The sequence below is a fragment of the Gallus gallus genome, chromosome 2, assembly GCF_016699485.2.
Source record: "Gallus gallus isolate bGalGal1 chromosome 2, bGalGal1.mat.broiler.GRCg7b, whole genome shotgun sequence".
NCBI classification, from domain to species: domain Eukaryota; kingdom Metazoa; phylum Chordata; class Aves; order Galliformes; family Phasianidae; genus Gallus; species Gallus gallus.
The window spans coordinates 66,113,847-66,137,519 of NC_052533.1; the positions used below are offsets into that span (position 1 = coordinate 66,113,847).

Below are 23,673 nucleotides of genomic sequence, written 5' to 3' on the forward strand. Positions count from 1 at the left end.
TGCTCAGCTGTAATACTGTGCATTTTGAGGGCCAAGGTGCACTGAGGTGTGAAACTTGTGACAAAATCCTTGGCTGCACGACCTGAAGTTCAGTCTTAGTCACTGGGCTATAACACAGAGGAAAATTAAGAAGTGGTAACCATACATTCTGGAAAAGATAGATGCCTGCTTCTGGGCAAGGGGAGGCTGTGGCTATTTGTTCCCTGAGGATGTACCAGAATGTTAGAGGAAGGAGATAGCTGAAGACATACTCCTGGTAATAGCCGCTGTTATTTTTACTACTGCCTAATGCAGGAACGTTGCTTTTATGTTGCCCTCTGCCTCAAGGCATCTTTGCCTGGATATTTGTGTCAGCTGTTCTCTTTGGGCTGTCCTGATGCTAGCTGCAGCTGGCCAAGAGCATTCCCAGGGACAGCTGGTTTTCGGTGAGCAGAGGAGAACAGCAGCTTGGATCTCAGCCTCTCAGCCCCCATAGGTCAGCTCCTAGGCACACCTGGGCTGTAGTGCTTTCAATTTTGATTCAAATAAAACTAAAAGCTTTTAAAACACTGAATATGTAATGTAAGCCTTTTCAGGGCTGGAGTTTGAACATATCTGATGGGCACCCCTTGCCTACTCAGGATGGCACTCATCAGAGGTGTGAAATGGTAGTTTTAACAAATGTAACCACTGCCTGTACCTGCCTCCTCCACATGCATGGGAAGGAGAAGGAGCTTGCCATAAGAGGAGGCATTCCTGCAGTACCAGTGCACAACCAGACTCGGTAAGCCGCCTTATAAGGTAGAATATTACAGTCTTGGAAACCAAGGAATGCGGTAGATTTTGGCAAATGACAGCCTGCATGTACATTAGGGTGATATAAAATTACATATTCATGTTAGTTGCTAATTGAATGATTTACGTGTGCTCAGTGTTTAACGTATGCTTTGAGAGTTCTGGTTTGAGCAATGCATTGTTAAAGCTATTAGGTTTGTTGCAATAATGTGGACTAAAATCACCTCAGTGTGCCACTTTACTTTAGATTGAAGCCACACTTGCTCTGTATTACATAGTTCCATAAACTTAGTATATGATTCAGAGAGATACATCCCCAGTAGTAACTGGAATTAATAGTATAGGTATATGTGTGCTTTGACCCTTTTTTTTTTCAGCACTGATTTGGGGTATCCCCATTTGTGCCCAGACCTCCTACATGAAAGACTCAAGCACAAAATATACTTCCCTGAAGCACTGTAACCAGTCGTGCAGATCCACCACTAATGCAACAGCGCTGCCACATTTTAGAATTACTTCCTCACCACACATCTGCACAGCCTTTCTCCCATCCCCTCCCCCCTTTTTTTCTTTGCTACTTGCAGCATTGCAAACCCTGAGAGCAATGAGCAGAACTGAGAAATCCCCCAAACTCAGTTATCCGTGCAGCTACTCAGCACAGCTCTCACAGTACTCAACACGTGCACTGCTTGCCCCGTTGGGTTTTTTGACCTTTTCTGTGGCCTATCATCATTGAGCATCCTGCGTCACGCTACCTTACAAGCTCAAATAATATGTTCTGGTATTAATTGTTGTGGTTCAGGGGCTCAGCCTAAAGTGCAGGATAGAGACTGCTGTACAACAAAGCTAACAGTGAAGCCCCAAGTGGAAAACTGAAAGAGAGTTGAATCTCTCCTCTCCTCTCCTCTCCTCTCCTCTCCTCTCCTCTCCTCTCCTCTCCTCTCCTCTCCTCTCCTCTCCTCTCCTCTCCTCTCCTCTCCTCTCCTCTCCTCTCCTCTCCTCTCCTCTCCTCTCCTCTCCTCTCCTTCTCTGCCTTTCTCACCACCTTCCTTCTTTCCCTATAAACTCAAATACTCAAAGAATTCTTTGTAAATTTTTGGATAGATAGACAGATCATGGTTGTCTTTTCTTCTGTCTGGATGTGGTATTCAAAACTTCCAGAATGGAAGTCCTAACTGCAGTTATACTGTATGGCAAAATATCATAGCTATATATATATATTTTTTTTCTTTTTTTCTTTTTCTTTTTCTGCTTTGACCTCCCAAAATACTACTATGGAAGTTTTACTTTGAAGTGTGTGCATTAATGTTCATGGGTGCAATTATGAACAGTGTTTTTAGTTTTGCTGCAGAATAGTCAAGGAAACAAGTGGAGGACTGGGAAACAAGAAAACTTCATCTCTGCCACTGGCAATCTGTTCTGAAAGGGAACGTTGAATAGACCCTTAGTTTGAGTGTTCATTTACGTAATTTGAATTAATGTATCTCATGTTTGGATACCTATGTAGAGAAAGATGGAGGACTGCCACAGTCATGCAGTCTCTGTTACAGTGAGTTTCTTAGAGACCCATTGACACCACGTAGTTCTAGAGAGCAAGCTCAGCTTGGGCACTCAGAAATGAAAAGGCTACTTTTGAAAAAAGGCTGCTTTGAGGAATTGTGGTGCATACACGATACAAAGGCTGACAGCATCATGCACCCTGTGTGAGACAGGCCAATGGGTGGTGAAGCTTGGATACTCCCTGCTCAAGGAGGGCTCCTTTGCTGATAGCCAGCAATTTTGTGATGCTTCACAGATTTTAAATTACGATGGTGATTTTGATTCAATCCTAGGACAAGTTACTGCCAGACAATATGGTCACCTTTTGACCAGAGGTTTTTTTTTTGTTTTTGTTTTTTTTTTTTTTAACTCTAGGAAAGGATCTAAAAAATAAATACCATTGGAAAGATGAGAGAAATGGGAAGAGGAACATGCACATCACGTTCCTGACCTATGTAAATGCATCACAGAATTGAGTTAAAAATAGTAAAGTAGCAGAAGCCTCTGTGGATTACTAGTCATCTGCTTAACTGGTGGTATGACAGGTTAAGCTGGAAAATTTAGCCTGGGTTTAACAGAAACCAATTTCTTCCTTTTATTTCTGTTTGCCTACCAAAACCCTTGCCCAAAATGCATCAGTGCTGCTCTCCTTCAAGCACCTATATTGCACGATGGGACTTATTACTATATTTTCAGTAGTACAGGCAGAACTGCATAATATTCAGTACCTAACGCAATGGGGTATAGCTCACACATGGCACTCTCTAGGCACTGTGCTAACAGAAATCATAGGACAAACAGTGAACGGTTTGTGTAGCACTATGGGTGACGGCGGTTGTGCTGCATAGACATTTAGTCAAGCCATTGTCACCGGTGTTATCCTCTGAAATAAAGCATTTTCACACACGCTGGAAAGAGGCCAGCTTTTTACTGACTTCATGTATGACTTTTGAAGGCTGTGAGAGTGTAATGAATGGAATGTTTGGTAATTCTTATGGTTTCCTCCCTTGTGACGTAGTGACTCATGTCTTTGTGTGTGTGCTCGTGGCAAATAACATTTGTAAAGCTGTCCTTATGGTTTCTGGTGCAGGTTGGTACTTGGCTTGTGGATACCAGCGTCCTCCCTTCATGACTTTACTTTTGGAAAATATCATTCTTGAAAAAAACATTTCAATTTCATTTTGATTACCATATCCAACTTCTTCTCTTGACTTGTAATCCTAGAGCAGTATGAAACCTGAAATTATTCTTTCATTATGTTGAAAGGTGTCTAGGGAGGAACCACCTCTTAATAGTTCTTGTATCCCATAGCACTGTTTATTTCCTTTCTCACTTCCACAATATAGCTGTGTTTTAGAAAGCTGTCCACTTATATTTACATCCTGGGGTTCATATAAAAGCTTAAGAAAATAACGTTTATATTGTTTGAAACAGGAGTGGGAATGCATATTTGTCTGCGTCTTCTAAGACCTGTTTGGATATCCACCTTTTTGACTAATTTTTTGAAGTTGTCATCATCATCAGTCAGTGTCACCCACTGCTCACCTTCCTCTGAACTCTGCTGAGTTCTTCTTGAGGTGGGGAATCTGCGATGAGAAGGAAATGGTAGTGGTCTCATCAAAAGTCAAATGTGCTTCACTTTTTCCTTGCCTACAGCAGAGCTCCTGAGCAACCACCGTGTGGGAAAGCAGTTCAGCTTTTCAGCTTGAAGCTGTATTGCACATGACACGTAACCCCACTGTATGAGGGAGAAGATAGGCATGTTGCATACAGGGGGAGGTGGCTCAGAGCCAGAAGCAAAGCATCTAGTAGAAATTGTGACTGTTGCAGTGATGCTGATGTGTGTGAGATATGTTACTCAGAGAGATTTCCTCTGGCTTCCCCATGAGTTTGAAAGACCTGCACTGAGCTTAGGGTAGAAATGCAAACTTTGTGGCTGGGCTTGCAAAACTAATTTTTTTTGTCCCCGGATCCCAGGATCGTACAGTTTCATATGCCAAATTTTATTAAACATTTTGGTTCTTAAACAAAAAATGTGGGTGTATGAAAAGAGATGGTTGTATGTAGGTGATTTAATGTGAAAGAAGAAAGTGAGCCTTCATTCCCCTGTGTACTTGATTTTCCAACCAGAGACCTCCTCTGCCGTCAGAGGTAGTACAGAACTAGGAGGAACACAGCTGGAGGTATGAAAACCGAGGCAAAGTCTTCAGTAAGACACAGAATGAAAACCAAGTAAATTGAATGAAACCAGGAGTGTTAGATGTAAAACCTTAACTGCTGGTAGTAAACCACTGTTTTGTTGACAGAAGGACTAACCCTCACTTGGGCACGAATCTACTTCCTCTTGACATCAGTCAGGTACAAGGTTTAAGCATGCAAGGGAGTTACCTAATGAAACTTCAGCTTTTAAGATTTAATAGCCTGTGTTTATGAGATCAATGTACATAGTTCAGATGCTGTTTCTGTCACAAACTTTGTCTTCATTTCTTTTTGGTGGCAGTTTATTCTATGTTGGAAAGCACACTACACTTAAAGAGACTCTAGATTAACATTAATTAAAATAGCTGTGCAATGATGTACACGATTACAAAAGTATAGCAGTAGTCGTAGATATTTCCTCTATAAAAGAGAAGCCAAAAGCTTTTGTTCCATTTTTTAATGAGGATTTATTTAATTATGTTTCAGTGTTTGTATTCCAAAACTCTTCCTTGGAAACGAAGACCCGTTCAGAAAAGTTCTCATATCTGTATTGTCATCTTTGTAACTTGAAATGTGGAGGGATGAGCTGATCTTCTGGGGGGTTTAAGCCTCCAATATTGGTAAATCTATCATTAATGTAGCAGCAGAACTTCAGATGGGGTACTTGGCCAATCTCTGATGCTGCAGAGTTTGATCCCTGGAACATCCTAATAATCCTGATAAATAATATTAAATCTCATGGTAGTAGTATGCATTACAGTGCACAGTAAACCAAACCAATTCACAACATGTCATACACTGCTTCTATTAAGATCTTCTGCTGAGGAGCTGAGCTCAGCTCTGTTACATAGTGTATTTTCCATGTAAATTCTAAAAAAAAAAAACCAAAAAAACCCCAAAAAACAAAACCCAAAAAACAACAGGTTATAAGCCCTCAGCAACAAGCTTTCCAAGGTACCCAAATTAACACTGAATCCATGAGTTTGAAAAGGGTCTGTTGTGAATGAATTGCATGAGACTGCTGCCCGATGCAGCTGCACATTTGACAGTGCTGACCTGTGAGAGCCCTGACAGGGAGGTCTTGTGAAAAGGAGAAGTTGTTTAAAAGTCCCATGCTTCCTTCCTTCCTCCGATGGGCTGCTCTAGCAGTATCTAAGTTCTGTTGCATACTTTAGGGCTTGATTTTCTTTAAACTCACCTGGCTGGGGGTTATGCTGAAGGAGCTGGGAGAGAAGACACTTTGAGCTCACTTATAAAGTGCACAAAAATAGTGGAGTCTGCATGGAGAGATTAAGAAGGATACTGGGGACTCTGATAGGTATGTAGAGGCTGCTCCCAGTGCAATAGTAACATGATATCTTTGCACGTGTATTACACCAGCTTTTGAAGAGGAAGTTATGAGAGAAAGCAAAGGAACCACATACATAATGAAACTATATTATGAGTGATGAAAGTACTACCTAGCCTGTGGGCCTCCCTTTCTCCAGGAGCTGTTTAAGCCTTAGTTTCTTCGTCTCTGTATTCTGCAATTGGCCCTTGTTTCGTTTCCCTGACTGTCCAGAAAACTCTTCCCTTGTTGGTGACTCAGAATGTTTCCCATGTGAGCAGTATCACTGTGCTCGTGCTGGTGACTTACTAAGGCAGTATGTTGGTCAGAACCAGCCCAGTGCCAGTGCGTACCCAAAGATGTCAAGGCTGGGTAGAAGTAGAAGACAGAAGAATTAGGAGGTAGGATATAGTGGATCTTAGGAAAGATTTAGATATTCCTGAGGCAACAGAAGAATGATGAACACAACTGTTTCCCTTACGATTTCTGCCTCCCTGAGTACACCTATCCCTTCAGTAGTATCTGGCTCACTTTCCTGGGCTTTGACAAAGACAAAATGAGGCCATTTGCCCATTCTCCCTACACTTTCCAGGCCTTATGCATACCTCTTTAATTCTTCAGAAACTGAATGAAGCCATATTGTTCTAATTTTACTCTTTCTATGTTATCCAAAGATGCTCATAAGGGCCAGCATGGTTGGGACAGTAGGATTCTATTTCAACTCTTCCAGTAGGCAGCCAATTGACCACAGGTGTTTTGCAATTTTGTAGTTAATTTCTAAGAAGATACCGAAGCCAGCGTTTTGCCTCAGAAATATGAATTGCTACATCATGATGTCTGCACCAAAGGTGCCTTCTTCTTCTTAATGTAGAAGAGCTTTACATGATGAGCAAGGTGTTTCCTGGTAAAGGAATGTGTTTAAGGTTTGCTGATGAGTGTAAAGTTCGGCTTTCTTGAAACATGACCAGCTCTGGTTTAAAATAGCTCCGTACTGAGAAAACAGGACAAAAGTTAGAAGACTTACCTACTAAGAAACTGATTTGTGGTTGAAAGAATTTTAGAATTATTTGGAGGCATAAAGCATGGGATGAAACCTACAATAAAATACTAGTAATTTATATTGAAACAAAATATTTTGTAAAATCCATCAACCATATCCATTGTTTATGTACCAGCCTTATCTTTTAGTGACTTATTGTCCCTGAAGGAAGGTTGACTCAGAGACAGTAGTGCAGGATCCGACACTGTGCTTTCATTTTGGCTTGCTTGATATCTCCCATCCTCACAGGGCCCAAGGCTACGGTATGAAATTATTAATGAACAGTTAGTTAAGCTGTGAAATGTGCTCTCAAGCAAAAGGAACATATTCAAGCAAAAGAAACATATTCTACCAACATTTTCTGGTAGCCCACATCACCCACATCCTCTGCAAGTGAGAGGCAATAGGCAACAAAGATGATAAAAGTCTTGTATGTGTTCTCTGGAGCTGAAAGGCCAAGATTAGGTTATTAATTCCAGAAAACTCCTAAATGTTACCACTTGCTCTGCAACCTAGGCGAGTCCCTCTGCCCCTTTACCCACCCCCTCTTCTTAAAGTGCACATAAGTAGTCGTGAACAACATTTTCTTTGTTGTATGATGTCTGAGTCACTCTAGTAGGACAGCACCTTCCCATGTTTAATATAATTAACTTACTGTACTCCTGGGAAAAAGAGACTGTTCTTGCAATCTTTTGACTGTGCTTGACTGAGCACAGAGGGGTTGGAAGGTGCTCAACACAGTTCAGCAGAAGTCTACTGCAGAAGACAGATTGAATAGTTTTGGATATTTTACCAGAGCAACAAATTTGAGGTCATCTTTATACCTTTATGCTGTGCTTTCTTCCACGTATCATACCGGTTTTGGAACATGGTAAAATGCTTGGATATCTTTGTCTGTGTCTGATACTTGGTCATTCCTAGCAATATTTTAGGGATGCGAGGGAGTGAATGCTCAGTGATACCTGAAGTGAGGCCAATCTTGCTCAGAAAAGATTATGACTAGACTTCTCTACAGGCTTTTTTTCCTACTGGTGATTTCTGGGACTTTTCCTGGAAAGTTGTTCTCTGTGGCTCACAGTGTATGGCAAGCTTTCTCTGAAATTCCCATCTGGCACTTTCAGGAGCAAAGCTAGCTTTCTGGTTCATCTCACTACTCCCACAGAGAAAAGATTTCGGAGGAGAACCGAGCTGCAGATAGAATTGCAAGGGAGTCCCTTTTCTTAATTAAGCACAGAGCAGACAAGATTTTCTGTGCTTTGGTTGTGGGTACAAAAGCTTCACACAGTCGCATCGGGAGATCCTACACTCCTGCTCTGGGATGTGGAGAAGGCAACTGTTTCTTCTATTGGCTCAATTTGCAAGGTGTTAGCCTTCCACATGGAGGTCTGTGTGGAAGCTGTGCTTTTGACTAAACCTGTCCCTATTTCTGTCAGTTTGTTCAAGTGGTGAAGATGCTGGCTAACTTTCCAATTGTTCCCCAAGTAACTAACACAGTGTGGCTGATCAAAGAAGGACTCACCCATCTGAAGTATGAAAATCTGCTTATTCCTAAGAACTGGCAGATATATTCTGAAGTAATGTACATTGGAATTGAGGTATCTGCCAGTTCTTAGGAATAAACAGAGACTTTTGAGGTGTTAGCTAGAGCCTGACAGGTAACGAACTGCCTAATATCAATTAGGGCAGTGTTCCTTTGCAGTAGAGTACTTATTCCGTTAATCTCAATATTTCATTGCATTGTTTTCTCACTGCTTATTTCATCAAACTGAGGAGAAGGAGAGCATTGTGTTCTTTGAAGGCTTAAATTTGGACCCAAGTTTCCTCAGGCAACACTACTGTGAGTAAAATCATGTCCAGTCTTGAAATGAAACTCCAATTTCTGCCTTATTGGTTTTTTTTTTTAATGCTCACTTTTTGGTAATGAAGCTACTGTTAAAATATCTGTATGTGCAAGAAAAGAGAATATCAGAATTGAAATACAGTCTTCCGTGTTTTCAATTTTTTTCCATTTTCGTATGTTTCACATAAAAATTGGTCTCTGATTTAGATTATGACAAGATATATTGATAGACACCCACAGGAAACTATTAATACATATCTTTTCCTATGGCTCTGTCTAACTCATGTCTTCTTAAAATAGGAGGAGAAAGCAATAATTTAGCATGAATTAGTGTCTGAGATATAAGGATTTAGTATAAACTTTTTTTTTTTATCTCAAGATGCAGTGTAGAGATATGGGAAGGAAGTGGGATGTCAAGTGAGAAACTTCTACGTCTGATTCTGTTACAAGTCCAGATACAAATTTCAGTGCTTGTCTGAATCTTCATTTCATCCCTAACACAAGACAAAGACATAAGTGGACTTGTGAATTAAAGAATACATACTATATAATGTGTGTCTGTTGAATTGCAGACACAAAATTCCCCCTTCAAAGAAACTATCCACAGAAAAGAATGTTAGTTGCACTACTTCAACATAAACAAAAGATGTCACTATCAGATACAAAAAGAGTTGAGCTAATTAAAGATTGGTCTGAAACTGTTCAGATCATGCCATCATGAAACAATAATGAATATTTTTTAGTTTCTTTTTTTATACAAAGGGAAACCACTGAAGACAATCCATGAAACTACTTTATCTGAAAAAAAACCCCAAATTCTGACTTATGAAGCTCCTTTCTTGATAGGAATGCTTATAGAAACGCTTCCAGGTTCCTGTAAATGCCCCCACATTTCACACTCATCATATCATGTGAAATTCTTGACCCTGAAGAAGATGCAGGGTGAATCACTAAACCAAAATGAAAGAAGAAGAATATGGAGAATAGAAAGTTTGTGGATTATGAAGACAAAATATAGTATAGAGCAGAACAGAAGGGGAAGTTCGCAATGCAGTAGATGTTAGAGGAAAAACAGCACTGAAGGAAGATATTATCGCACCACTCTCCTTGATATTTCAATGGGGTTACATTAAGTGTGTTAGAAGGATGTCTAGTACCTTATGCACATCAATTTTCATGGTTCTATTGAGGTCAAACTGCTATTGCCTTTTTAGAAAGGAATACTGTGTTCATGCGTTATAACCAGACAAAATTGTAGGGCAGTGCTTGCCCAGGAGTGTAATTACCAGGAAAGCTGTATCTGCAGGCACAGACTGACTCTTTCCATGTCCAGTTGGATTTGCATATCCTGTCCTGTTCTGGGTTACCTCCACCAGAAACATTCTGGACTAGATCTGAAAATCCTTGCCTGGCCCAACTTCTCTCTTCCAGCTTTCCTGAGAGTTTCAGCTGTTCTCTCTATTTCTTAGGAGTGGTAGAGCAGAACATTGTCCTTTGATTCTCCTTAGTCTTACTGAGATCAGCTGGTGCATCAGCCAAAAGAAGTGTGCATAGCTGATACTCTTTATCCCTGCTTTCGTATCTGCCTCTGATGCTCTTGTTCATACTTTTCAGTGTTTGCTTTGTTTTTCTTTTTTAATTTTCTTTTTCTTTCTTTTTTTTTCTGTTGTGTGAACACAGTGTTCATAGAAGAGGTAGTTCAAGGGAAGAAATTCATTGTCCCTCTGTTAGTCCCTTGGGGAATCTGCTCAATGCTCAGTTTAGCTGGAGACTTATATTCATTTCTCTGTGAGTTCCTTCTGCTCCGGAAAACTTCCCCCTTCAAGGGAAAATCCAACTTCAGCCACAAGTGGGGAGTCCCAGGCAGCTGGACAAGAGGAGAGAGGGGTGTAAAGGACATAGAAATTGCTTCAGAGAAACAAAAGCATCTGTGGAGACAATCTTCTGTGCACTGCCAGTAGACATAACTGGGTCTTTGGAGACCTGTAGACTAAACCTATTACTTGTTCCATGTTGAAATTGGCTATCTTGGTCCCACGCTCTGGCAACAGGGAGTTTGGAAAGTTGGTGAAAGCAAGCTGTGGAAAGTGATGGGAATTTTTGCCTGATAAAACACTGGGAAAAAGTTGACTGAACATGTCAGGATCCAGCCAAATGAAGGAGTAATAGAGGAGGCCTTTAATGTTTGCAAAAGGAAAAAATAATACTCAAATAATTCAGGCATATTTGTCGAGGTGTAGAAATTTTATCTCCCACACTGATTCATAAGCTAGTTGGTAGGGAATATACTTGCATGAGTGTGAATACAGGGGCAGGAATGGCACAGTAGGAAGCCTGTTGTGTGGCTCAACTGCTGATGAATATATTTAGAAGTTGAATCTATTCTTTCAATATTTATTCTCAGGACCAATTTTGGGTACTTTTATTGTACCAATGACCTAACAGATCACTAGGTCAGGTGGACATTATATCATACACTGTGTTTAGGATGTAAATTTAAGAGTACATTTGCATCCATTTAGATAATTTGTCTTGTGACAACAACTGAGAGAAAGTCACTGGAACTTCACTTTGAATATATCCAAACTAATAGAAATTTTTCTATTCCTTCCATAGGATCTTTCAATCAGATTATCACTTTCTTGTTGAATGATAATAGAAGTGTTAGTGGTTTGATCTTACTAAGGATGAAAGACAAGAAAGACTATAGTGGTTTTATTTTTTTCCCATCTTAGAAAAACTGTGAGGTGGGTGACAGCAGAAAATGTATTGAAGAAGTATTCCAAGTGTTGATAAAAACATCATTCAATTCTGGGTCTCGTAAGAACTTCCCTGAAAGATGAGAAGCACAGTCTTCTTTTCTCTTCCTTATCTTGGCATCTCCTTAAAAGAATCGGCTCTGTCACTCAGCAGAGTGTAGTGTTACATTAATTATAGCATGCCGCATAGCATGTAATGAGAGCTAACTGATTCATTTAGCTTCAGGAAAAAATCTCAAAGTCAAATTACTTTTGTTTCTGAAGAAGTGTGCATAATGTCTAGAATTTGTATTTCTTAAGTGATTTCTATCATCGCCTAAATTTCATATCGTTCCTAAGTGTTTTTACACGTTTCTTTGTGTAGTAAGTGGTGATATGAAATATTTATAGATACTCTTCTGTTGCCAATTCATGTTTTTATTTTCCAGCAATTGTAGGACATTTTTCTGTAGCTGTTCTTTTTCTTGATGCTGTTCTAAAATGAAAAACCTTTTTTTCAGTCATGCAAGAGCATAATCACGTCACCTGATACACATTATTTTCCAGTAGTGGCACGTGTATCTGTGTTGCTGCAATGAACTGGATGCTGAGTTATCAAAAAGTATCTTTAAAACATCTGCTCAGATGCATGGGAGAACTCTGTATTTGTCCTGTGTTTGTTTGTTGCTTATTTGCCTTACTGTGCTGCTTAGACTGCAAATGGATGTTGAACGGTGTTGCGCCTGGAAATGAGAGTAATGTTTATTTGCACGGGTCTTTGTGTAATGCTTCACCATTTCACTGAGTTATTTACATTATATTCATTTTACTTGCCTGTGGTAGAATAAGGAAGTTATTGATGGATCTAATCCTGTCATTAAGTATGATTTAATTGTACAGTTTGGTACACGATCGTCTGAATTACGCAAGCGTTTACAAACCTCAGTCGGTCTACCTTAGAAGCAAATTTATTTTGGAAAATGTATAATTTATTGACATGTTGGGGGTTAGTGGTACTGCAGAGTACCATAGCATCAATGCAAGGATAACATAGCTATTATTTTTTCACTTAGCTATTCATTTACATGTATTTCAGGAACCACAAAACCTGTTGCTATCATCACTGTCCTCTCCTCTTAGAGCTTTATAATCTATGAGTAAATCAATGAAGCAAGAGAGGAATAGCTGGTAGTGTAGATGGAACTTAAAAGGATCTTGCTATAGCATAATTTTTTAGGACTCACAACAAAGCAACGTTTTAAAGGAAAATGTGAAGGAACGCATAAATAGGATAGAAGAAAATAGGGAGGGGTACATCTCAAAATGTAACAGGTGGCTGTTCTACAGGCAGTAGATACGTCAGGGCTACTCTGTAACAGATTTTACAAACAGAAGACTAGTAGTGTTCTATTTGTGATGATAGAAAGTCAAGAATAAGAGCAGAGAGGTCACAAGAAAGGAGATTAAATTAATATATCAAGGTATAAAGTTCATTTTGGCTGAAACATCTGCATGGTGCAGGATGGTTTTGCTAAAGCTGGGAGAAGAAGATTATTGCTGGCACTGAGATGATGCATAATGAGAAACAAAACAATTATAGCTGGATGAACAGAAGAATGTTTTATTTAAGGCTCTTATTCAGGAAGTATCTGCAAGATTTCTTTGTAGCCTCGCATGAGGATCAAGAGAGAAATTCAAGCTGAACATGATGCTGCCTTTATGGGCCCAGATGATTGTCAGGATGGTGATGTTTCCACCATAAGGGAAAAAAAAACGGGCAGGTGGGAAATTACTGGGGGAGGATGATTAACCATAATAAGCTTACACTGATGATTTCACATCCACTGTGAGCTGTCAGAGAGACAAGCTGCGTGGTTAGTTGAGTGAAAATGATTCATGGCTAGAATGGAAACGTGGATTTGTAAGCTGTGAGTATGAAGGTGTTAAGCGCACTGAGGGAGTAATTAGAAAAAAGGAGCAGAAGAGAAAGGAGCCAAAATGAACACTGTTCCTCTTTAAGTGCTGGAGGGCATTGAAGATGTTCTCCAAACCGTGTTTGTGAACTGCTTAAGAGGTGGAGAGAATGGAGACTCTGAAGCCAACGAATGCCAAACTTTCAGAAATACATGGCAGTTGTGTCAAGATGTGGCAGACCAAGAATGAGATGACTGCAGTGCTGCAGTTGTAAGGTTCAGTTAAGAAGTCACTAGAGAATGTGGTGAAAATAGTTGAGTTAAATTCAGTTGCCAGGAACTGAACTAGATGAGGTCGAAGATGTAAATAATAAAATCAGCTTCAGGCAGTTCTTCTCACAACTTGTTCAACAAACTTGGAGTATCTGAAATAATTAGTTTGATCTACTCGCTAAATTAAACCTCATTGCAAAATAATTCTGTCAGAAAGAGCTCTTCCATTTTCCAACATCAAGCCTGCAGAAAACAGCTGTAGCTGATTAAAGAAGACTGGTAGCATAGGATGAATTAGTCAGAAGAAGGTAAATACGTGTAAGGTTAAAAAACAGGTAGCTGTTTTGGAAAAAGTACAAAACCAAACAACCTCGCTGATGCAATGCCAACTTGTTGAAACAAATGAAAACTAATGAAAGAACATGATATAATTGGTAGAGTTCAGAAAAAATGTAGTTTAAAACCAAGAGGGAGAGCTATGACAACACTGCACTGGTTTTATAGAGAAAAAAATTGCTGTTCATATTTGCATCAATTTCTTCCATGCTGATTTTGGCCATAATTTTAGTCCTTTTGCCTCATTGATAAAAATATATTCACCTAATGAATCATATTCCAACAGAGATGAGAGGAGAAAAAGCTACGGAAGTGGCAGATTTTAAAGACAGGGTAAGAACAGGGTTATTTGTGTTGGGGGGAGAAACAGTCATGAAAGAAAGGTTAAGAAAAAAAAAGAGATAGGGAGTGGTGCAAGGAGGTGTAAAATAAGACCAAGAGCTGGGAGAGGGAAGGATCACGGTAGTGGGAGAAGATGTTAAATGGGGAGAGAAGGAATAAAATTTCTACGTGTTAGGTGAGAAGAGGGAGAAAGCCAAAGAAAAAGCATGAGCAACTGAAAGCAAGCTAAAGTGGGGAAGAATATCACAGTGTATTTAGTCAGTTATCACTTGAAAGAAATTGGTGACTTCTGGTATGATTTAGCACATGTTCTGAGATATCCCTACAGAGCTCTCAACCAGAAAAGAGACACGTTCTGTTGGACGTTAGATTCTGGTTTTCACCTTAACGCTTTTGCCCTGCTTGGATTTTTCCAGCTAAATCAATCTCTCCTCCCATCACCTTCTTTTTAATAATAAATTCTTGCTCTAAGTTTACATTTCCCTTTTTCTTTTATGAAGACTAACATTTTCATATGAGAAACGGTGTTAAAAGAGTTCACTTGCTCTGGATTGTTTACCCACTCTCCAGATCTCATCTTACAAATCTACCCTCTTACATTAGAAGGTTCTTCTGATGGTTACAGGAATGAATGATCTTTCTACACTGAAACAGAGTGAAGCTACCTTTCATTGTTTCTTTCTAAAATGGTATCAGGAAGCTACTGTTAGTAAGGATTCACCCTGCTTCAGTCCTGGAAATGTTGTCTCTATTGATTACAGTAGAAGATTTTTCTTTTTTACTTCCTTATTCAGACTAAAAGTCTTTTGGAAATTATAAGAAGGTTTGTTTAAATGTGGACTGAAGAATAAATGGATAGATTTAAATGATGAAATGAAACTTGGAAGTACTTGGAGCACTGCAAGACAACAAAACCAAGCCAAATTTCTTAAAGTTCTAATTGGAATGCACCCAAAACGAGTAAAACTTCTGTCAGGAGCAAAGGGTGAGAAAGGCTTTGGGAAGTTCCAGCAAAAGCTGAGATTTGGTTAAGATTAACTTTCAATTTCCCCCACCCACATGTGTCATCTGATATTCAAAAATATTCAGAGAAAAGAGAAACTTTATGGGAGATTGTAGTTTCAGCAACATTTCCTAGCCTTAATTTTAGGACTAAGATTAAATAAGAAACTTTAGTCTCATTGGTTCTCTCAGAACGTTGGGATCTCTTCTGAAAGGCTGCAGCATAGAGAAAGAAGAGTTTCTTAGAAGACTGGCATTTAAAAGATGAAGCAGTAAAACCTGTTATTCTTTTTCCTCATTTCTGCTTAAAACTGTTCACTCATTTATAAGAGTGTCTATCCAATTTGCTTTGCAAACAAAATACATTCCTACTGCAAAGATCTTAAATTCAGCTTAAGAAGGTGAAGGAGGGTAAGAGGGAAGAAATAGTGCTATCCTCATTTCCCCAAGGTGCAATTTTTAGTATGATCATTGTGTATGTTCACTCTGTAGACTTCGTTAGAGTAAATATACATCAAAGGTAGCTTTAAATAAAGAATTCTACTTTCATGATGTAAATTAGACTTTTAAAAGTCTTAACATGCTCCAACTATACCACTTTTGCCTCTGAGCTAATTCATATGAAGCTCTGCAGTGTAGACCTACCCAAATGCAGGAAATAACCCCGAGTTTTCTGAATCTCAAACCCAGTATCTTTGCTAACACCCTTCCTGCCTTCCAATAAAAAAAGACAGGATATAAGAACTGGGAGGAGAGCTAAGAACATGAAATTAATCTTCCCATGTAGCTTATAGAATTTATTTACTTAATTAATTGAGGAGCTCAACACTTTTAGCAAAAGGAAAAATTAGGAAGCAAAAAGTCAGTGATAATCTAGAATATCTTAAAGGAATTATCAAAGACTATGGGGAAAATCACAACAATTGATGAATAGAAGTAGATATAGTACTAAGTTCAAAACTCAGATCTCTGGCTCTGTGTCTTGGACGCCTGGTGACTGAAAGGAAAGGATGAGTGTTAGAGGGCTGATGTACAAAGGAAACACACCATTCAGATACAGATTGAATATATAGGTTTACAGAGCTTGATGACTAAAAGATGGCACATAATAGCGAGACTGAGCTGAAGATGTTTGCACTGCCTGGACTGTGTGAAAGATGTTACGGAGAAAGGCTTAAAGTTTTGCCTGTGGTGTCTTAGAAATGTTGGCAGACACCGTGATAAAATAACAGAAACAGAGTAATCACTAGGATGGCAGAGGAAAAAAGCAGATTTGAGAGAGGCTAAGGCTAGCAGTGAATAGCTACTATCCTTCCCCAGTTGGGTTTTGGTTACACACGGTCTTTCAGGGCACCTGTTTGAGTGCTTAACCACCCTCCCTGTGATCAAATGCGAGCCTCTACAGGGCTGTGTTAGATGCTGGAGAAGGGCACAATTGTTTAGATCTAAAAGGATTCCATTTGGAGGCTTTCTTTGGCTTTGCAAAAATGCACAACCAAATTCAATAAAGACGCTGTTGATTTTGGTGAAAGCAGAGTTAGTCTTACGCTTTGTGGTTTTGAAAATTCTGCCCATTGATGACAATTGAAACTACTCTGAATATTAACTGTGATGGAAAAAATGCATAGGTTCTAATATCTGAGACTGGGAGTTACAACTTATAACTCCGTAATGAGATGTACTTCTGTAGGTGCCAGACCTGCTTGGTTTTCTCACCTCTGTGCTGCACACCCAAGAGTGACACCCTGCCTCGGGCAAGGCAGAGATACTTTCTTGTCAAAGAGTGTCTCAGGGAGCCACAAAACAATGAATCAATGGATTGAACGTCACAAGCGCGCAACGAGCATTCAAAGTGTGTAGCAGGTTTCCAGCTGACCAGCAACCGAAGGCTGGTAAGTATGTAGTAGAAGCAGTACATTTCAGGTCCTAGGGAGAGACATGCGCTTCACTAAGTTACAGATTAACTGCTGGGGTGCACTACAGCTTCTTTTAGGTTTGCCTATTCAGACTTCTCTACTGATGTGTCAGTGATATAGATGTGGTTGTGTTTTGAGGTCAAACTTTAGCCTAACTGGTGCTCAGATGCAACTAAGATGTGTACCTGGTGTCAGGAAATGGGAAGTTTTCTCTGTTTCTTAATCTGGAGGTAACTTCAAGGGTGTATTTCATTTCCAAGTAGTGTCATTCTTCTGACTTTGCTGCAGCCCATGTAACTCACAATTTCTCCTGCATTTTTGTTGAAATAGCAGCCTTCTCTCTGATCAGCCATTAAGCTAACACTGGGATGTGGTCACTGAAGGTTCACTGCATCCTAAAAGAAGATCTGTGTCTGATGCAAAGAAGAGACAAAGAACAAAGAGTTCAAACATGGCTCTAGTCTGAAGACACCATGGAAGAATTCTACCTTCTATCGGAACATCATCACTTGGATTTATGACCAGGTAAGTTTGTTTTTTTTTTTTTTTTTTTTTTCCCTGTTTTTATCTCTGTCCATCTTATAGTCATGACCAACTAAAGGAGAAAATGTTTTATTTCTGTGTGAAAGTCATCAGTCTTTTGCAGCAAGGACCTATGCAATTTAACTCAGTTAAAAATGCCCACTTCTTTTGTTCCACAGTGTATTCCAGTCACCCTGAAAACAGTGAGTATGCATAGGAAATATTAAGGGTCATAATATCATCTTCTGGAGAAAAACATTCAAGAAGGTGAGAAGTCATCTTGATTGAAATTACTGATGATGACCAACACGAAGCCCCACTTCACAGTGTAGAACTGCCCCTGTGATGTTAATTTTGAATTCATAGAGCTGAACAATACTTTTGCTGAGCTCTATGAGGAGTAGATGCTATGGTACATAAAAGATTTTGAGTCAATTGAAGAATGTAAGAACAGTTGTGCCTGGTCAGACTGGATGTTCTTCTAGTCCTTCTCCGGTGATGGCATCCCTCCCAGATGTGTAGGAGTGAATAAAAAAGTAAGGTGAGATTATAGGACAGCTTCTCCAGAATATTCTTATAGCCTTCGGTACTGTGCAGCTCAGGGACTTCCATTGCCAAATGCTCTCCCATTCAGTGATCCTTTATGGATTTTTGTAGTTGCTTATTGAACCTTAGTGCACACAGTCTTTTGCAGCAAGGTCTGCCACCGTTTAACTAAAAGTTTATAGAATCACTTCCTTTGCTCTTGCCTGCTCTCTGGAAGCTTTATTTGATGCCCCTTAGCTCTCGTAGTGGAAGAAAAGCTAGGAGCCATTACCCATTTATTTTCCCTATAGCACATTGTTTGATAGATCTCTGTGCTTGTCCTTCTTCAACCATCTCTTCTCCAAACTTGAGTCTGAGTTTCACACAGCAGCGTGCTTCATGCTCACGGAGACTTGATATACTGAAGCTGACTGTCATATTTGGTTGGTCTATTTCAAATTTCTTCTAGGAGCAGAGATACACTGAACTTTCAGCATGGACTAGATATAGCTCCTGTTTGTCAAGAGTCAGTGTTCTATCTTGTTTGGTTTCTTGCAGAGCAGAAGAATATTTTGATGTTGTTGCTTGTATTCTAAGTGTATTCGGAGTGAATGAACTAAAAGAGATCTACATATTTCAGAGAGCATCCTGTTACTACAAAAACTGTTCACCAAAACATCAGCTGGAAATGCTTTTCTTCTGTATGATCAATCCTGTGAGTTATGTATAACTGGCTTCAGAGAGGAGAGGATGGATGAGACAGTGGAACAGCTGCAATCTCTTCGTTTGCTGTGTGAACACTTTTTTCCTTGAGCTTCTTGGAATTGGTATTTCAAGCAGAATGAGATACTGTCACCTGGATCAGCATCAGCTCTCTGCTCACGTGTAATTCATACCAGTAGAGAAAGCAGAAATTTTGTCTTGAGAAAGTCACAGAAACAAGAATCACCCAGGGTATTTGTATCCCAATATCTACAGCTTCCACTCTCTCTCCTTTCTCTATCCTTTCCTATGAAGCCCCTTCAGAATGAGTGATGTGTGGAAATGCTAATTTGCTCATCTTTTGTTTCTCTGCTTCCTGCTGTATTGCAGGGGTCAATGTATTTGATTAATACAGTTACTAGTCTTTTGCAAATCAGAATCATTAAGGTTGGAGAAGACTACTAAGATCATCTAGTTCACCCATCAAACATCTGTCATAATCTTCCTGACTTCAAGAGGTGAAATGAAGTTGAATCTGGTGAAAGTGTTTAGACAGTGTCGGGTTCATGAGGTTCTTCAGATTTGGAAAATCTGCATCTGTTTCTTAACTCTAGCATTTCAGGTATGTTTTCTGGGCACTGAACCTCTGGACCCACATCCAGGAGAAGGGATCTTGTAGTCCAGCTGCCCCAACTCATTTATGAAAGTAGTTTTGTTCCAGTAGCATTTATCTTTGTTACTTTTTTCCTACTGTGATATTTTATGTCCAGCCCCGCAGATTACCTGATGTCATTAAGCTACAGCCATTGTAGCTTAATTGTATTGTTCCGTGGTGTTTCCAATTTGCAAGGAGAATTATTCATATTAATAACTCTCCACTCTTCATGTCTTATCTTCCTAAGTTGTGTTGGAGGGCGATACAGTGCAAGCCCTACTGTCAAAATGCTTCTGTATACTTTCAGGCGTTAAGTGATTTGCCTTTGGTGAATTCACATGAATTCAAGGCTTTTAGGGACTGACATAAAATCAGCCAGAATTCTTCAGGTTTTCTTAATTTCCCCTCAGGTCACATTGTCCAGTTTTGCCTCTGATAGCAGGCCTTGACCTAAATGCTTCTGCCTCTACTACTGCTGAGCCTTGTCTTGTTTCAGAGAGAGACAGCTTGTCCTTCTGTGTAGGGACAGAATTTATGCTGTTTACAGTGCAAGGGAAGGGTGGAGGTTGAGTTAAAATATTGCATTACCGATACCGCTTGAATTCAGCAAACATTTTTGGCCTAGTCCTGCATGCAGTGCAAAGGAGATTTTTTCATTCCTGTGAACTGACAGGGTAACCATTGATCATGTGGAGAGATGAGGCTTTTAGGTTCATTGCATCACTAGCATAAGATGTAGTACCTTATGCGTAACTATGGAAAACTCTAACATGTTTTTAGAGGATAAGGGAGTGCTTAGAAAAACATCAAAGCATCTTTTCAGTTGCTGTTCAAAACCACTCTTGTTTCGCAGTTTTTAAGCACTATCACTCAGCACTGGTTTTGCTTCCTAATGTTGATTTGCTTTCAGCTGAGCTTTTGTTTCGCAAAGTTTGTGAAACACACCTGCCTAAATACTTCAGCAATATGGAGCAAATCTGAAAATGGCTCAGTATCTATTATTTCATAACTGAAACCTAGTCAGGTTTCTTTTGTACTTTAGTGCGATATTGTAAGCCACACAGGAAACCTACCTTCATTTCTATAGTGACTTATTCTAGAATATTTGGTCAGATATTATCAACTATATAATATATTAAAATTACTCAGTGTTGGCACCACTCCTAAATTCAAGCCTGTCTACATGCATTAGAGCTCTATTCGGATATTCAAAGAGATTAAAATGAGTTTCATTTTCTGCCAGACGACAAATAAAGTAACCATCAAAGCAGGTAAAGCCAAAATAAAAAGAAAAAAAAAGACACTGTGAAATTTTCTGAAATGTCTTCTTTCTTTATTTACAAAAAGATTAGGTCAAGTGATTCTTTTATGACAAATGGTGCTCCTGTTCCTACCGAAATCAATGACAAAGCCTCATTGAGATCACTGGCAGCATAAGCTGTTCCAGTTAGGCTGCACAAACACAAACCCTGACTGTGCCTTCGCTGACTTCAGTGTAAATCTGCATTAACCCGCCTCAACTTCTGTCTAGATAGAACTTGACTGTTCTTGAAGTCCATCAAAATGGGTTTCACTCTTTCTGATCAAAGTACAGCTGTTAATGATGAAGAGAGAAGTATTTTTACTAACAGGAACAGATGCAAAGATATGAGTTAATGAAACCAAACTGCATAACTATACTGATCAGCAGAATGTTCAGCTAGCATCATCAGCATTGCCAGAATGGATTTCAGTGGAAATATACTGCTTTTTCGCATGCAGTGGTCTGGCAGACTACACAATTTTCTCAGGTCAGGGGAAGCTTAGACATAGAATCATAGAATCATAGAATTGCTCAGGTTGGAAAAGGCCTTAAAGATCATTAAGTCCAACCACAACCTAACCATACTGCCCTAACGACCCTCCGCTAAATCATGGCACTGAGCACCACATCCAAACAGTTTTTAAACACATCCAGGGATGGTGACTCAACCAAATGCTGAAGCCTAAATACTTTCTAGTCTCAGAGTCAAACTGTTTCACATTGTCTCACTCTCTGTCCTTCTCCCCATTCCAGTTTCTCCCAGCATTTATATATTGGTGATTTTCTGAAAACTTTTCATAGGATTCCCCACATCCTCCAGAGCTTAATAAAAAGTCTGAGTCTGAAGGAAGGTCTCCTTGTGAGTTAGTAATTGGTTAGGAGATGAAAAGCAAAGGTGGGAGCTACTGGTCATTTTTCACATTTCAAGGAAGTTAGACGAGGAAAGCAGGGAAAGGAGACTGTGCCAGACCCTACTTTGTCCAGCGCATTCAGAAATGGCCTGGAAAAGATGGTGATAGCCAAGGTGGATGATGATACAAAGTCATTTCCACTAGTCAATAAGAAAAGCTGCCTGAGAAATTAGCACAGGGATTTCACATCAATTGCCTAAGTAGTACAATAGTAAAGAAAATACGAGGCTGATAAATGCACCAGTGATAACTGTGCAACTGTGAAAAATACAGCCCTAGGAAATGCAGATAGTTCTGAATGAGCTGTTGACATTCAGCAGAGAGATCTTGGAGTCACTGTAAATGCTAATATTAAAAAAAAAATAACATCAGCTTAACATTCAGACCAGGGACTGGGTGTGGTTCTTGGCTTAAAAAAACCGAACTGCTGGTTGCTAGAAACTGGAAGATATAAAAGGGGAAGGAACTCTGTGTACTCACCCAGTTTCCAGTAATGTCCATTGCTTGTCACTCCTGAGAGATATCGAGCTATATAGATCTTTGCTATGACCTACTTCATCTGCTCTTATATCCTTATGTAAGATGAACTGTACAAGAATGTTGATCTAAGCTGTAGTCACAAAGGAAAGTGAAACTATAGAGAAGTGTTTGACCTGAGAACCAATGTTGCAAGTCCCAGGCAAAGGACTAAAGGATCACAACAAACAAAAAAGCCTCAGAAGATACCACAAAGACACACTAAATTAACCTCCAGCACGTTAGAAGCTTGCTAGATGTTGCTGTTGCTATAGCATGAGGGATGATTGAGACTCCAAAATACCAAATAAAGCACAGAAACACTTGATGAGCTCAGAGACATCTGTGAACAGTACATTCTGGAACTGTAGAGTGTCCAGTAGGTGCAGAATGAGACAGGCATCAGCTTAATGAACAGTGTTTACAGGAAAAACAGCATCTTCCCCTCGGAAAGACACTGAAAAGAAAGTAAAAGAGCTGTCAACTTTAAAGCAAATGGAATCCATCCCAGACTGCTAATTCTTATCTTCTGTTACGTAACTTGACCGTTAAACTGATGATTGTGCCTGTTGTGCTTGACAAGGCATATGGAATATTACAATATCTGAAAGTGTCTTTAGTTTAATGAAGTTAGGCCATGTGCAGAAAAGTATGGGTTTACATTTCAACACGGGATGTGCTTCACAGGGCCCCATCAGTGAGATAGTTTGTCAGCAGTCGATGTTCTACTCAGCAGACACTGCAGTGCTAGAAGGCAATGTTAAACAAACAGGATTTGCAGAAGCACAAGGAGAAGGATGTTCAGGCAAACAATAACATTTGAAGCCTTGACCTTGTTTCTACTTTCCGAGCTTGACATAATTCACATCTGTAATCATACTGATCCAGTCATACAGATGCAATCTTACTTATCCAAGACGCTAGAAGTTACGTCCCTAGGGGCCATATACTTATGGACAAAACACATTTTTTTACACCTGAACACCAAAATATTTTGCCAGAGAAACCAAAGTACAAGGTGGAGAACTGTAGATTGAGCTGTTTTCAACTTTTCAAATAGAGAAAATATTAAGACATATCCCATTAAGCAGAAAATATTGGGAAGATGACATTAGAATAAAGATCTCTGCCCAGCATTTTGGCCAGAGGTAGGAGGTAATTACTGAATGCCACAGCCTACATTGTAAGAATCATGTGATTGTGGGAAGACTGGGGAATTATTTCCTTGCACTGACCACAGCTTCTCCTGGGCTACTTCAGAGGTTCCTCCTGACTTGAGCAGACCATGCAGTAGTAACCCT

The 23,673-nt window shown here is 39.6% G+C and overlaps 2 long non-coding RNA genes across 2 annotated transcripts; one reads left to right on the plus strand and one right to left on the minus strand.

Annotated features, from left to right (window-relative positions):
* Window positions 1–4,000: 4,000 nt before the first annotated feature.
* Window positions 4,001–22,984, plus strand: LOC121109968. The gene is made up of 2 exons (XR_005857831.2): window positions 4,001–17,763; window positions 18,844–22,984. It is a non-coding gene; the product is annotated as an uncharacterized LOC121109968 (long non-coding RNA).
* On the minus strand, window positions 4,955–22,440 carry LOC121109967. The gene is made up of 2 exons (XR_005857830.2): window positions 22,337–22,440; window positions 4,955–10,585 (listed from the first exon to the last, which is right to left on the minus strand). It is a non-coding gene; the product is annotated as an uncharacterized LOC121109967 (long non-coding RNA).
* Window positions 22,985–23,673: the final 689 nt, after the last annotated feature.